Source organism: Diadema antillarum, unplaced genomic scaffold, assembly GCF_040938485.1.
Source record: "Diadema antillarum isolate AM-2024a unplaced genomic scaffold, OU_Dant_1.0 seq00000097_RagTag, whole genome shotgun sequence".
Classification (NCBI taxonomy): Eukaryota; Metazoa; Echinodermata; class Echinoidea; order Diadematoida; family Diadematidae; genus Diadema; species Diadema antillarum.
The window spans coordinates 460,360-476,821 of NW_027271186.1; the positions used below are offsets into that span (position 1 = coordinate 460,360).

Consider the following 16,462-nt stretch of genomic DNA (forward strand, 5'->3'; position numbering starts at 1 on the left):
TCCCCATCCCCCCCCCCCCCCCCCCACTAGACTCTTGCAGAAGCAGAGGCTAGAAAGCTTGGCATTAACCTACCGACACGACAACTTCCCTTACATAACACATATGAATCATGAATCATATAACAGTGTGTCTACTTATCCAATCGCTTAGAGTATAAAAATTACTGCGTTTTGACACGCGAACACGAGTGAATTTTAACATTCCATACTTTCCTTTATTTTAGAACCGATTTTTTTTTAACTGTTCCGTTCGTTTGACTTTACTCTTTTGATTAAGTCCATTGAACTCAGGGAGGCGCTTGGACGAGTCTGACTGAGTTGGTAATTCATATAGGACCTACTTCTGAAGTTTGTTGATGGATTCATGATTATCTTAACCTATTGAAGTCTAACGATGGATCTAAGAGCTATAACAGTCAAACCCTTTGAAAAAGAAAAGAAATTTGAGAGGTAAAACGCCGGCTGGTATGTAGCATGAAGAAGAACTACCTCAACCGAAAATTGGTGCTGTTCGAAGAAGGGCAGTAGTAATCAGACAGCACGAGCTTGCGTCTGCCTGAATCTTGCAAACGTACTCGAGAAAGTTGAGATAATTCCAAAACGGCGGGGAAAAGTTGACCATAATGTGCGTGCCCGCAAAGGGGACTGGACATGGAGAACTCACTGTAGAGTCCTAAATCATTTCGAAGTACTGTATGTTCCCACGGCAAGACAGTAATCATATGCAGTACCTACCTCGATACGAGACGTAAGGTTGAATTCTTTGGTAATAATAGTGGGCAGGTGAGTTTCTCCGTCCCACCGGAGTTGGCTGCGAGACCAAGAGTGTTAACTAGCCACGATCTAAGCCCGACTGATAGGTTTCTCTCCACGGCATCGCACACTGGGGAGATGGCGAGGCTACGCGAGTCGTCCTCGTTGTCTCAGCGACCGGCCCAAATCATCGACACGCTGAAAGAATAGACAATTATCATAATATTGATCAAAACACAGCGAGCACATATTATATACAAACATACATAAACACATGTGCGCGCACACAGTTATGCGAACACAATGCACAAATCTCACACAGCAGCACACATTACACAGTGCAACTGATTGTATGAATAGGCCCTATATATTTATCAAAAGGGTACATACATAAACGCTCCTGTAACTCATGAAAAAATAGGAAAAAAGATCGATTCAGAAGCCGTGTAATATCCAGTATTGTGTGAACCAATGAATAACCCAATAAACAACGCTGATATCTACCGTTGATGATTTCTCTGCTTCCACCGCTACCAACCAATATAACGCAGGATGCACAGTCTTGAGTGAAGCAGTATAGAAATCGGAAGCGCAACTTACCTTAAGAAGAAGAAAAAAACTTTAACACTGTTTAAAAAAAACCTTGATGAATGCATCAAATTCACTAATTAAAAAAATGCGCCTGTGCATTATTATTTTCTAAAATTGGTCTTTGTGAATACTATGAAACCCAGAGCTTTCATCTTCTTCTAAGGTCCGGTAAAAAAGTCATGTATCCAGTTTAAAATATTAAAAAACAAATGGCCGACGAATTTTGCGTATTAAAGAGTAAGGCTCGCTATAATCATATCAATGATTATACAATCAGTACATACAGGTTTACATAGCAATCAGCCATCACGCTAAGTACAATAAATTGTATAGAGGTTCGAAGACCTATTGTATCATACAACATACAAACATATCATTATGCAACTTTTCAATGTGGATGTTCATGTATAAGTCACGTCTTACTCATGCTACTACTGGTATACACTTAACAAGACACTGGATTGGTCTGGATTGGTGAATAAACAGTGTGAAAGGCGTCAGGCTAGCTTACGTGGCAAAAACATAAGGAAGGGGCCTCCGCTTATTAATTGTGCGTCAGGACGCCAGAAGGCTCGCGACGTGTCATTGCCTTATATGGTTTCCAGCGCAATACAATAAAGCACTACAAAGAAACTTCACTCTAATGAAGTGGGTATCTATTCAAACCAACAAAGCAAAGAAAGCTTTCTTAAACAATAACATCGGACACAAACACACAAGTACGGCGAGTGAAAGTTTCATAATGTGTTTCCACAATACGGTACGTGATATCAGTCATGATCACATAAACATTATACGCAAATATCCAGATGTGGTATCATCCCAACAGTAGTTTTTATTGACTTGCAAAGAAATCTTTCCTAATTTTCTTTTTTCTTAAAGCGGGGTTCCCACTATCGCGCGATCTATTACGAACGCCACGATTGGACATTCGTAACTGATCGTGGAAGTTTCGTTGAACTCGTCTGAAATTTCACGTTTGGATACGAGGTTATGCGAGTCAATACGTGTTTGTTCGCTTAGATGCGATATGGTCACGATTGGTCTATTTCAAGTAATACGATCTGTCACGATCTTGTCTCCCATTCAAATACGATCCGATAGGATTGTCCCGATTGAGTCCATGATTGGTTCCGATCTACCACGATCATTACGATTGGGATCCCCGATTTGGTGCGTGCAGCTACGTTCTGATACGTTCCAATACGAATACCGCGAACCAATGCGGGCTGTTGAGATAAGATACGATGTCTTTCACGATCGGGATCAAAAGCGACCCCCATTTAAGTTGCGATTGGAACCGAACGGGAAATTATAGTCCGGCTGACAATGGATATGGATTTCATCGTTTCCTTAACCTCTGCAGAGTGATTAGGCCTACTATCCACAATCATTGATGATGACAAGGGTTGACAGGTTGAGAATGATGACAACGAGACCTTTGCAGTATTGCGAATGACAATTACGTTATCATCAGAGAGAAAGCATCACCTACGCCAGCCACAACCTCAGATAGTCCCTCCTCTAATTTAACCTATAGAAATAAATTATTGAATCGACCTGCTCACCCTTCCCCTCTTCCTCCTTCCCCCCAAAAAACAAACAAACAAACAAACAAACAAACAAACCCGGAATACACAAGATCAGATCATTGCCCTCTCTTCCCTAGAAAAGAAAAGATCAAGACAAAAATGTTTTCACCTTCCTTTGAAATACATGAAGCAACATATGTGTTATATATAATACGCTAAATATAAAAAAGTTGGCCGAACTATTAGTATTATTTGTGTGTTTGATTTCATATTCGCATATAGTATGTATCATATGCAAGTTTATTTAAAAATGTCGTTATCTCATGGGGTATTGAAAGTTTGGTTGGTTTGGCTTTATTTATTGCTGTTGTCTTTTAACAGTGTTTAACAAAACCGATATACACACAACAGAAAGGTCACTCCCCTAAAATAATGTCACTTTTTAACAATAAAAACCAAGCAAAATTATTTCGCAGGGGTATTTCTACACTTATTGATTAACTTCTATGTGAGAAATAATGACAGTGATCTTTATAGTCATGCACGAGTGACCTAACATCCACGACAATGGTCACTTTTCAAAAGCCACAAAAGTTACTTTGTGGGGTATGTGAAACATTCTACTTCTGGTGGGTGTTTCAGTGATGTCGTTATTTCATATTTCATTGTGCCACCCCTCCCTTATTCAACCTCGCGGAATACAAAACATATACGATTTGCAGGTAAAATAAGGGCAAAATAAATGTGAAAAAAAAAATAAGCAGTAGGAAAGTGAAAAAATCGATCCCGATTAACTCGATTAAGAAGCACGATAAGTTAAGATTTGCTGCGTTGTGATACGATCCAAGACAATCTGATGCGATGATCACGATCAAAAATTAATCGTGTTAATTGCAGAAAAATTTTGAACCGTCCAAAAATTTTCTACGATTAACGCGATTGCTACGATTGACCTCAAGATCTGATACGATCTAATAAGATCACCACGATTGCTTCACGATTAAGACCATGATTCCAATCGTGGCGCCAATCGTGATAGTGGGAACCCCGCTTTAACGAATTAAAAAAATACTATGTATCCAGCGGGTATAATGTGGTATTAATGAATCTTTAAAGGGGAAGGTGCCAAAACTCTAACTCCCAATCATTATGCGTTAACCAATGAGAGACTCCCGCCGTCATTACATCATCACTTTCTCTATATCATTATATTTTGCATATAGATTGCCACTAATATACTGTTTCATAAAAACACGCGAAATTGGGCATTCATTATTTATTTCCTCGTTCCTTCTTTTGAAACTGCACTTGTTCTGTTTGAATGACTTCTCTCAGAGTGAAGTTCCCACTTTAACTCACCTAATCATAGTAGCAGGGCCTGATTCAAGATGCACAGAATGTTTCCCTCATGAGCAGTCCAGTCTGAAATGCAGAAAATAAAAGTGTGAGACAGTAATTCATATTTTTATCGGTAACTAATTTGGTGAGTGAGGGGGTTCCGTGTATCCGACTTTACTCATCGGGAGAAAAAAAGATAAGAAAAACAATGGCAGAGATTCAATTCAGATCACACGTAGGATAAGATATAGAGATGGAATTTAAACTTAACACATGTTTTCACAGCTGTGTATTATTGTTTCATATCCAATAAAATCCGATGAAAAACGTCATCACCTCACAATATTATACTGACAGATGCACACAAAGACAAGCAAAAACCCCAACACGCTCTGAACCCACACATCACACACAACGCTCACAATCACGTCATATCGTAGCGACCTCCCTCTCTCAGAACGACTGCATTATCGCGAGTTCATTGCCAGCTGCAGAGAGGACTAACGAGGTCAGGTTCAATCCTACGATAGATCCACGGCTTGCATGTCAAGACCTTTCTAGGTTACTAGCATACGATCGGCGGTATCGCTTTTATAGAAGAGGCGAAGAAGTGAAAAAATTATTCCACGTGCGCTGTCTGTTGTCATCGTGTAGCTGTGAATTAGATTTCCCTCCTCGGAGAGAAAAAGAGGAATAGGGATCAAGAGCGTGTGCGTCCATGGTCACGGCGAGGCCCACGGTTTGGGGTTGTTTGGGGTTGTTGTTCTTTTCTTCCTTTTCTTCCTTCCGTCCCATTGGGGTTTCCGAGTGAGACACATAATTTTATTGTGTATACTATTGAGAAAATGGTTTTCAATCGACTAGTTTCTTACTAAGAGGCGAGAGAAGAAGGAAATGGGAGAAAAGGGGAGGGAAAAGGGGGAAAATGAAATGAGAGGAGCAGAAGGAGAGAGAGGAAAACAGGAGGATAACTTGATACAAGGAAGACGGAAATGTTATTGCAATGTTACGGTTATGCTGCTCCATCTCAAATATACACTTTAGGGGAAGTTGCGTGTGGCTTCAGTCCAATGTTCGAACAGGTCGATAGTATAGATTGCATTATGTGCTATTAACAGGGTTGTTGCACCTGCATGTGTATTTATGCATGTTGGTTTTGTGTCTCCCACATAGAAGAACCACTGCGGTGGGGAGAAATGTCGAGCACTTCCTTATAATAGCCTGTTTCAAACGCATTGCCTGAACTTCGTTGTGAAGAAAATAATTATATGGCGGTTTGGGTGTGTTTGAGAAGAAAAAGGTCATTGTATACCAACAAGCATGCTGGTTTTTAGATTCACTGAGCTAAGCATCTGTGAGATAAATGCTTAATCATGCATGCAAATCATACAAATGATGCTTGCCAGCAAATCCATTAAACAGCAACAGTGTTCACGAAAGCCCATTATTGTTTGGCAATGTAAGTTGAAAAAAAAACACACAAAAGAAACATTGTTCATTTAACCTATTAATAACTGAATCGCCTGATTCTACTCGTCAGATTACTCCCTAAAACGCCCGAAACCGCTCGTCCGCTTTTTCATAGATTTATGCTTTCCTATTTTTATTGTTTTAATATAGAATATATAATTACGTAATTCGAAAGAGGTCAAAGGTCAACAAAAGTATGTCAGAATTATTTCGGCGACACACCCTTCTCTTTGTAAAGTCTTATTAGGCTTTAAAATAAACATAAACTTATAATAGACAAAAAGAAACATGCAGTGATCTATTTTGCATAATTTAGAAAATTGTCGAAATGAGAGTAACATTGCTGTACCTTTCAGGTAACAATAGACCATTATGTAAGGTATCTTCAGTTGCTGAAGGGTTAAACATTTTAACTTTTTTTTTTTCAAAATGCCAAATGACGGACGCATGATCACCTTGTCTACGCAAATTCATATCTTTGATGAATCGTATGATATTCCGCAAGCTTATGCATTATTTTGCATTGAAAACGAGTGAAGTGCCTAGCCAACTGAAGAAAAAAAAAAGAAAGGTAATTTGTACCAACGTGCACGGTCATGAGCTAATTACGAACTGGCTTATTGGATTCGCTGAGTACTTTAAATCGAATTTAATAAGCTCGTCACTTTTGGGTTAATTGCTCCACTTGGATGAGAATATCAGAGCGAATAGCTATGCACTACCACACATTGTAGCAGGAAGCGAGAGGGTTGATCAGTCAGGCATACAAGTACGACGCCAAGGCATTTGATATTCAGTACGTCGGAAACTTTTGAAACATGTTGATTCTACAAACATAAAAAACAAAAAACAAAACAAAAACAAAACATACATACAGAACACAACGGACTTACACCATGTACCTAAAAATGAGAAAAGGCCAAGGGTTACAGTACAAGACGTGATAATAATTGTGATTGCTCATAATATATTTTTGATGTCTTATGGATACTGTTATTTGTTTGTTTGTATATGACTTTTATTATTATGGAAAAATACATCATATCAAATGAAACAAAATACCACAAGAAATTCTTATTTGTGATTTGACTATCAAGACTGGTTTGAAAGTGTTTTCTCCAGACCATATACATAAGCACTTACTGTGTAACAAATGTGATTTCTTTTTTGAATTCACAACGAATTTTTGGCATTGACCGGTCTTTACAATTACCATAACCTACAGCACTGCCTCGTTGATGAAGAAGAACATGACCTGGGCGGTGAGTTGGCTCAGTCGGTAGCGCGTCTGCCTCACGATCACGCGGCCCGGGTTCGAACCCGAGTCTGGACTGAGCAATGTTGTGTGTAAACATACCGTCCCCTCTAGCAAGAGGCAAAACACTCTGTCCCTCGGATAGGACATAAAATGGAGGTCCCGTGTATGAGAGAGTCACAGCTCATGCACGTAAAAGATCCCGCTTCATTCATTCATCGCAAAGAGCAGGGTGTCTAACCCGGTGAAGTGGTCCCACCCCACATCTAACTGGACCCCATGGAAGACCAGCTTAGTGTAGCTGAATATGGGCTATCCAGCCATCTTCACAGATGGAAAATGAACAACAACAACAACCTTTGACCTACATGCCAAGATCAGCTTGCTCCTATGCCACGGTCGACACCGTTTGACGTGCTAATCTGTCATCGCAACCCAGAAACTTTGGTTTGGTCGCTATATCACCTGGGGAGACGTTTTCCAGGTTTCACGGAATGTTCTGTCTTGTGAAGCCAAGAATAATAACCAGTGCCACTGCGTTGTGTAGGAGCAAAAGTGGCAACCATAACTTTATTAGAATGAATAAAATCCTAAGATGATGACGATTTCATGATGAGGTATAGTTCGTCTTGAATGTACGAATGACAAATAGTCACATGCGCAGATGATTAAGTGAATCTGTTAACATAAACACTTAATCTAAATTTATAATAATGACAGCAATAATAAATAATGATAATAACTGTAAATTATCATTATTTTTCATTATTACTACCATTGTCATTATCATCATTATTATCACCAGGTACAAATATGCTATAAGCCTACATAGTCCAAGAATATTTCACAGCGTGCACAACATTATTATGTTTTACAAAAAAATCAAAATATATCAAATCGTTACAGCTGAGGAAAAAGATCTAGTTTTCAACATTTTCTTAAAAGTGTGTCCTGAACATATGATTTGATGAAAGTGGAGAGTTTGCAATTCCTTTGTTACCGTTGCAGTGACAGTAAGATAATAAAACTGTGAGTTATTTTTTTCTATTATTATCAAAAACTGATCAGCATGTATTGAAAATTCTTTTTACCATCGATTATTTTCACAAAAATTGGGACTTACCGGAACTACTCTGTCACATTCCTCGCTATATACACAAGAATTGATCTTGTTGTGGGAGCCCCACGCCTCTTTCGTCACACCCGAGAGCCGTTCCGGTGGTCCTTTCCTGGTCCTGTCCTGGTCCTGGCCTTCCCGGCCCTGTCCTGCAGTATTTTGTCCTGTACAGCGAGACGAGACAGGGAGAAACAACGAGAATTCCGTTGTAACCGTGTTAGTTATACCGGGAGTGTACTGTATAAGGAGATAATAATGTAATGCTTGTCGTGGTATCCTGTCTGATATCATGGGATCTTCATTTATTGATATCCTGTCACGCATCTCTCTGGGTTTTAAAACTATGACTGTGTGGGAGGCGCAACAGTGCATGGGAGCTCGGTTCAAACAGAGCGAGTGAAAGAAAGGGAGAGATGGGGGAGGGGAAATAATATATACAAAGTGTATATAAAACAAGCACAGGATAGTTCCACTTGTAGTGTATTTGCACGCCGTGTCAAGCAAAAGGGTTTAATCGGACGCTATTCCTCGATCTCAGCTATCAGTTTTCAGACAAATCGAGACATGTATGCGAGGGAGGGTAGGCTTCAATGCATCACTATAAACATTATTTCGTTGTTTCATACACCCTTGAGAATTTCTGGTAGGCTTTTCGGCATATTCATATATCAAGCCTTTTGTTTTCTTCTTTAAATGAACTGCAATGGAAAGACATTCTTTTGTCTTGAAGTACACCAGGCGGGGAAAAGCAAGACAATGATGTCCTTGGTGTATTTCAGTAGCGTCAATGAAGGAAACACTACTGAACCAGGCCTAATTGTCATTATCATACTTGTTTTTATATTCATAACAGAATCAGGGGTACAGCCAGATACCTCGTGAGAAGACGGAATATCAGGATACTGCACAGGGCGTATTATTACCATCAGGTCATTCCCAGACAGACACTTTAGTTACTCGATCAGGTATCTAGAAACAAATTTTCTCGGTTCTGAACTTTGTTGTTGTTGTTGTTTACTCCATTATACTGTGCATATCTCCCTGCAAGTAGGCCTATTTCACCCGCTGCTGCGAGAGACATCATGATATTAATAATAACAGTTACAACAGTCTTAGCATCACAGCGTACTCATGGAAATCAAGGATAATGGTAGTAACATCGGTGATGATGAAAACAAAACCCTGTCGATAAAAACTATTAGTAACAATAATAATTACAATGTTAATAATTCGTAACGAATTCAATCTATTATCATCCAAAGTCAATATGGAAGAATAGCAAGGAAGGAGTTTGTTTTCCGTTCAAGAAATAAAATCAATAGAATTAGGATTGTATCAGACTTAGCAGACCCACTGTGTTTATAAGATTTCCAAATTCCTATAAGGACTGAACACAAAGAGAAAATGATTATAACGATTTTGCAACAAAAATGATAACTATCGTCCCTTTATTGTTTCTATCATTTCATTATCATAACTATCATCAGCAACTGTAGAAGAAGTACAGTGTATAATCATCATACAATCATAGAGTCCAAACAGTATATGAAACTAAGTCTATTTTGACAAGGCCCAAAAGTGGGTCAGCAGGTTATTACTGAGTATAAAGAATACGCCGAACCGGGCTTCTCTTTTTATGACTTCCCCCTATGACGTCTGCTCCATATACAGATGGAGCAAAGTTTCATGCCGCGAAAAGGCCGAAGGCTCCAACCCGCGAAGGTTGAATGTTGCGAACGTTTCTGGTTTTACAGTACGAAACGCTCTGATTCTCTTTTATGGACTCCAATACTCGTAAACGCGGGTTCCACCCCTCTTCGGTGAATACACAGTCATACGTTAGCAATTCTATGAAGAAGGGAACTTTCTCCAGTAAGATGGTCGACCTCCGTGCCCCATGAGAATTTGACGTATCCACACTGGTCCTTTGGTTTAAAAAATGGTACACTTTCAGTTGAGATGGGGCGTCAGGTTTCCAACGTGTTTTATCATGATATTTTTAAATGATGAGAAATCACTTATGAAATATGAAAGAGCATATTTATAACAAAATATTCTAAGAGGAATTCAAAGTTTATTTGGTGAAAATTGATTTTGAATTAGGCTGAGACATCCAGAGCAAAGCGATACTAATAAAAGTTGGGACCCACCTTATATTAGAATGTCTTTGTTTTACTGTGTTTTTAGATATTTCAGCCATTTCACAACCAATTGTCATGAAATAAACTTTGGATTCCTCTTAAATTTAAGAGTTGTATGCTCTGTAGCATTTCATGAAGAGGTTTCTGTGTATCTCGCAAAAAGTTAAAAGCTAGATCCTCATCAACTCAACCAATACTATATCATCCCTTTAATGGTTTGAGACTTCCTTCAGGACTGGTCTGCTGCACATATTCACGGCGAGCTCCATCGTCTAAGCACACTAGTAATCTCCATATATAATACTGGTAAAGCGTTGATCGTGAAGCCAGTTGATATACATAATACATATACTAACTATAAAAGCGTGTGTGGCTAGTTCACTGACCGTGGGATCGCCGTATAGAGTGAAGCGTTATAACATTATACGAGCTGGTTAAGTTTTCGCTGCCCCTTATTGCTCCTTCATCCGAAGTCTTTGAATAAAACAACAAGAAGAAATATAACTGATGAAACATTACTCACTCTCACAGCTCAATTTGATGGCCCAATACAGAAACTCGGGACTCGTTTTTGTTGTTCACAATCAATAGTCGCAGCTGCCCGTGAGAACGCCAACTTATATCACTCAGTATGCGTAATATGCAAATAAAATCAAATTTCTTACATACTCTATACTAACGTATGTGAAGTAGGCAAATTTTGCTCGTCAAGTTCTACGAACTTTTCTCTCTGCCTCTGAGTCTGATGCAAGACAGGTCGACAGTGGTGGTCGTCTGGTATACCAGCTCCGCAGTGAAGCCTTCTCGGCATGCAGGATTAATTTTAGACGACGGTGTTGATGCGGAACGCGCTCACACCGCCTAAAATTTGGCAAGTCGCGTATCAGCTCCGGAGTCGGTGCTCACGTGACGTGTGGCCAAGGTGAATACGGTATCACTAGTGACGGCTTAGACAGATGTCACTCTCGTCCTTCTGTGTAATGTATGTGTCTTTCCTGAAGACTACAGCCGTGCAATTCTCGTTTCAGGCTCATGTTGTTACCTGGAAGGCCGACATGTGTGTTTACCTTGAACTCAGATGATGTCGTGGTGGGTGTAGATCACCCCAGAGAAGAAGGCAAGTTATCGTACATTCACTGAGTCACCGGAGGAGTGACTTGTTTTCCCACAGCAATATGGCGTATTGGCAGAAGCTGCAGCAGAAATTGACAGCAAGTTCTTAGAAGTTGATTGCGATACTGTAAACATGTAGAATAATTTATATCGTTAGTGGGAGCGATGTGGCAAAAGTAGCTGCAGATGTTTTCTAGGGCTTGAAAAGAGTCACATTTTCATACATGAATGTGTACAGCACTTTTGCATTCGAAGTAGCAGTAGCAGCAGTAGATAAAGTTAGTATAGTAAGTAACAGCGATAGTATATAATAGTACAAGTTGTGTGGTAAATTGAAGGAGGAGAAGGCTTGCATAAAGTAAACTCTGATAGAGTCGTCCCGTCAACTTTTCAACCAGCGTTGTAAGTTTATCCATTCCCCATGCCCCATGAGACCACGAAATATCTGCAGATTTTTCACAGGATCCGTTAATGTGAAAAAGGCCAAAGTGCAAATTCTGCAACTAATCAAACATAATAATGTCATGGATTTTTCATTATTCTATTTTTTCACACTTTCTCCCCCTACCGACGGAGCAACCTATTACTCGCCTCTCGTAATGTCATCAACGGTAAAAAGTCAGCTTAAATACAGTGTATCACAATGCTTATAGGGCTTTTTACACTTGTGTTTCTTAACCCCGGACTTTCTCTGACCCAGGACTATCGTTAGTCCCGTACCAATTTTTTCAGCTTTTTACACTCGCCAATTAGCCCCGTACTATCTCTTGTCCGGGGCTAAGGAGAAAACTGACCTTTTTACACTCGTATTTCTTAGCCCCGGACTTTCCAGACCACATGAATATTCATAATTACGCTGTGTACTGTACACGTACACGCACGCACCGGCAGCACTTGATTACTTCGTTTCTGATTGGTCAGTGAGGGTCGGACTTCGTCTCCGTCGCTTAGCCCAGGATTATTTTTTCGTTCTGTTTACACTCACTTGCTTGGCACCGCAATTGCGGTGCTAGCACCGCAATTGCGGTGCTAACCCCTGCTATTTTGCAGGGCCAGATAGTACCGTACTATCGGTGGGGCTAGCCCACTTTGGCAAAAACGAGTGTAAACAGAAAGTGGGCTAAGGATAGTCCCGTACCAACGGTGGGGCTAAGGCCCCCCCTTAGCCCCACCGTTGGTCCGGGGCTAAGCAAAATTTTACAAGTGTAAAAAGCCCTTATGATTATCATGAAATATCATTAGATATGGTCACAGAATATCCATTCCATGCATCCAAGAAGCTGCAGAAAAAGACGAGGAAAAAAACAATAGCGAGAAAAATGATAACAGGCATGACCTGTTCTCCGAACACAGCACAACTGGACTCTTCAGTGCTCCGATCTTTGAACTTCCGCCCTTTCTCTCCCTGGAATAATCGGTGTTTTCCGCAGTCACACTCCGTTCTCTAGTCCTTCCCTCTGAACCCGCATGAGATGGCCATGATGATCACGAGAAACGACCGACAAATGCAGGAATCCCTCGGAAACCGCACAACGCCAGACGGGATCACGTCTGGGTGTGTAGACCGCAATCTTCGGGAATGAGGCGATCCAACAGATAAGTTTAGCGGTTGCGGTGTGACGGCAGCGTCTCAAGCAAGAATATTGTCGAGAGTGATGTGGAATGACACATTTTGACTTATGGTTCTAAGTTTTGGCTTATCTTAAAAATGAATTTCACAGTGCATGCTTACGTTGATTTCTTCTTCTTTTTTCAGGCTAAAGTATATGAGATTATTTGTAATTTTGCTGTAACTCTTCGAGTTCCATTGATGTCATTGAACTGCAGGCGGAAGAATGAATCATGTCTACCTGTTGAGTCAGGTTAACATTTATGTTTAAAATGAGAAGTTTTTGTTAGGTCTAGCGAGGGATTTCTAATTGTCTAAACTGAACCTGAACTGCAGACACAATCAACCTCGCACACATGAATTGTAACTTGCAAATTGCATATCGGGCTCATTAAATGCAAATTGCATAAATCGTTCAGCTGCAGTTTGTCGCTATCAAATATAAAGCCCTTGCTTTCGCAATACACCAATTATTAAGAGAGTCCGATCTCGTCCGATTACAAAGGGGGGAAAAAGCAGTAGAAGATCAATCGTGTATAACAAAAAACACTAGATAAATTAAAGCGAAAATAAAAAGATGCGATTGAAGTTCAGATGCAACATCAGAATAGACTGATTGCACCGATCATGTGGCTGGTTTTGAAGATACCATGCGAAATAATACTTCCGGCCGTTCCGCGCTCTTCAAAAATCATTGCCATGATTATGACGGACCTGGTTGCTTTTGTTTCATGTTTGATTACATCAAGCACAAAATAACTACTTTGTAGTGTACCACTGCAGCCCGTACCTTTGTGGGTAGGTTTGGCAAACGCTTCACACTGAGTTGATGTCAGGCATATCATGTTTCATATTCCCTAATTACGGTCTACACGGTGAGGTCCTCCATTTTTTTTAACAGCTTACTTGTATAACCTATAGGCATATAGCGATATATCAAACTTCACAAAAGCGATGGGATATCCTTTTATCACACTGGTTGACAATTACACTTACTAAGCAACAATCAACAACCATGCCCGGCGAAAGTGGGATGCACCATTAAACCGTATATAAACACCGGATAGATTCTCCACATCTCATACGACTCTTCTCTTACTGGAAATAAAAAAAGAAAAGATGATTGATGATTGTGATTGATGATTTATGAAGAAAAAAAAAATGACTCCGGCAGGCTCCGGTAAATTTACGGAGGCATACAAATCGTGATTTCCTGAATCTTCATCGGAAACTGTTGTCTTCATCCTTCAGTGTCATCAGTCTTTCAGAGGATCATCTCTTTTATTTTTTTTTCTATTCCCATTCTCAGCCACCCCATCCCTTTCGCAATCTATACACTCTTAAAGAAAAGGGTAAATCAGCATTTTAAAAGGGGCGAGGAGTAACAGCGTTTTAAAAATGTTGTATTCACCCCTTTTCTTGCTGTAATCTATAGCACATCTAACTGTTGGATTCAGCTGGATAAAAGGGTGAATACTACATTTTAAAAACGCTGTCACTCCTCGCCCCTTTTGAATGTTGATTTACCCTTTTCTTTGTAACTGATACGGCTATACATGCATACATTCCTCGCATAACGAGATATACAAGCCGAGTGGGAGGATGTTTACGACAGGAATTCCTGTATGAGAGGTTAACATCAAGAAAGCGTCGAGACTTATCAACAACGATCTCCATCTTCGATTTGCTTGCAACTGGTTTCTCACTTTCCCGCTACGTTTTTCATTTTCTCTTTTCTCGTCCTTTGTATACATCCCTTCACATTCTTCCCCAACCATTATCTCTCCATGTCATTCTGTGCATGAAATTTACGAGATGGATGATTTGGTGCGACAATGATGTAAATGCAGGAAACGTGTGGCGATCATAGAACCGAGAGCCTATTCCCAAATCAGCTGCCACTTTCATCTGCCTTAATATAAGTATATGCTGCCAATTTCAGGTTCAGTTATGACTCAGTAATGAATGGACTCTGATTATTGTGCAACAATAACAAAACTCAAATGATATCATAAACGAAATAGGCCTCAAATAAGTAATAATGATAATGGAAGAAAAAATTTCACTCTACCTTACTAGCTACGAATTATACAATTTCATTTCATTCATTTTATTTTCATTCATTTTATTTCACTACGGAAATGATAATGGAAGAAAAAATTTCACTCTATCTTACTAGCTACGAATTACAAAATTTCATTTCATTCATTTTATTTTCATTCATTTTATTTCACTACGGATAAAAATGCCAAATCAGCAAAAGCTGTTTTTCAATACGGCCGTGAAATCAAGATAAAGTGATGCAGCGCAAAAGAACTGAATGTCTTTTCACGGATTTAAAATTAAAATAAGGAAAAGTAGAAATTACGCGGTGCGTAATATATGTCCCCGCCAGAAGTAGCATTTTGTAGCAAAATGTGCAATATAGGTAAAAAATCAAGGTCAAAGGTCAAAGAAGTCAAAGGTCAAAATTCTGTGTAGAAGTTTTGAAGCCCTCACCTAGTGCCATCACATAAAGCAAACGGAATCGAAATCGGGTTAGAAATGGCGAAGGAGTAGCATTTTATAGCCAATGTACAATACAGGTCAAAAATCAAGGTCAAAGGTCAAAGAAGGCAAAGGTCAAAATTCTGTGTAAAGTTTTGAAGCCCTCACCTAGTGCCATCACACAAAGCAAACGGAATCGAAATCGGGTTAGAAATGGCGAAGGAGTAGCATTTTGTAGCCAATGTACAATACAGGTCAAAAATCAAGGTCAAAGGTCAAAGAAGGCAAAGGTCAAAATTCTGTGTAGAAGTTTTGAAGCCCTCACCTAGTGCCATCACATAAAGCAAACGGAATCGAAATCGGGTTAGAAATGGCGAAGGAGTAGCATTTTGTAGCAAAATGTACAATATAGGTCAAAAATCAAGGTCAAAGGTCAAAGAAGGCAAAGGTCAAAATTCTGTGTAGAAGTTTTGAAGCCCTCACCTAGTGCCATCATATAAAGCAAACGGAATCGAAATCGGGTTAGAAATGGCGAAGGAGTAGCATTTTGTAGCAAAATGTACAATATAGGTCAAAAATCAAGGTCAAAGGTCAAAGAAGGCAAAGGTCAAAATTCTGTGTAGAAGTTTTGAAGCCCTCACCTAGTGCCATCACATAAAGCAAACGGAATCGAAATCTGGTTAGAAATGGCGAAGGAGTAGCATTTTGTAGCAAAATGTACAATATAGGTCAAAAATCAAGGTCAAAGGTCAAAGAAGTCAAAGGTCAAAATTCTGTGTAGAAGTTTTGAAGCCCTCACCTAGTGCCATCATATAAAGCAAACGGAATCGAAATCGGGTTAGAAATGGCGAAGGAGTAGCATTTTGTAGCAAAATGTACAATATAGGTCAAAGGTCAAGGTCAAAGGTCACGACTGAAATTCTGTGTAGAAGTTTCAAAGCTCCCATGTAGTGCTATCATATAAAGCAAACAGAATCAAAATTGGCTTATAAATGACAGAGAAGTAGCAAATTGAAGATTTTGATCACACACGGACGCACACACGGACACACGGAC

The 16,462-nt window shown here is 39.7% G+C and overlaps 1 protein-coding gene across 2 annotated transcripts in view; it reads right to left on the bottom strand.

The window, feature by feature from the left end:
- Nucleotides 1-16,462, bottom strand: part of LOC139726694 (carbohydrate sulfotransferase 11-like) — a 74,017-nt gene that overhangs the window by 36,139 nt on the left and 21,416 nt on the right. The window contains exons 2-5 of one of the 2 annotated variants that reach the window (XM_071637678.1): nucleotides 8,063-8,220; nucleotides 7,308-7,473; nucleotides 4,236-4,298; nucleotides 736-951 (exon numbers count right to left, since the gene is read on the bottom strand). The gene's annotated coding sequence lies outside the window, so the exon portion shown is untranslated. The remainder of the gene's footprint in view (nucleotides 1-735; nucleotides 952-4,235; nucleotides 4,299-7,307; nucleotides 7,474-8,062; nucleotides 8,221-16,462) is intronic. The other variant, XM_071637679.1, reaches the window with a different exon arrangement.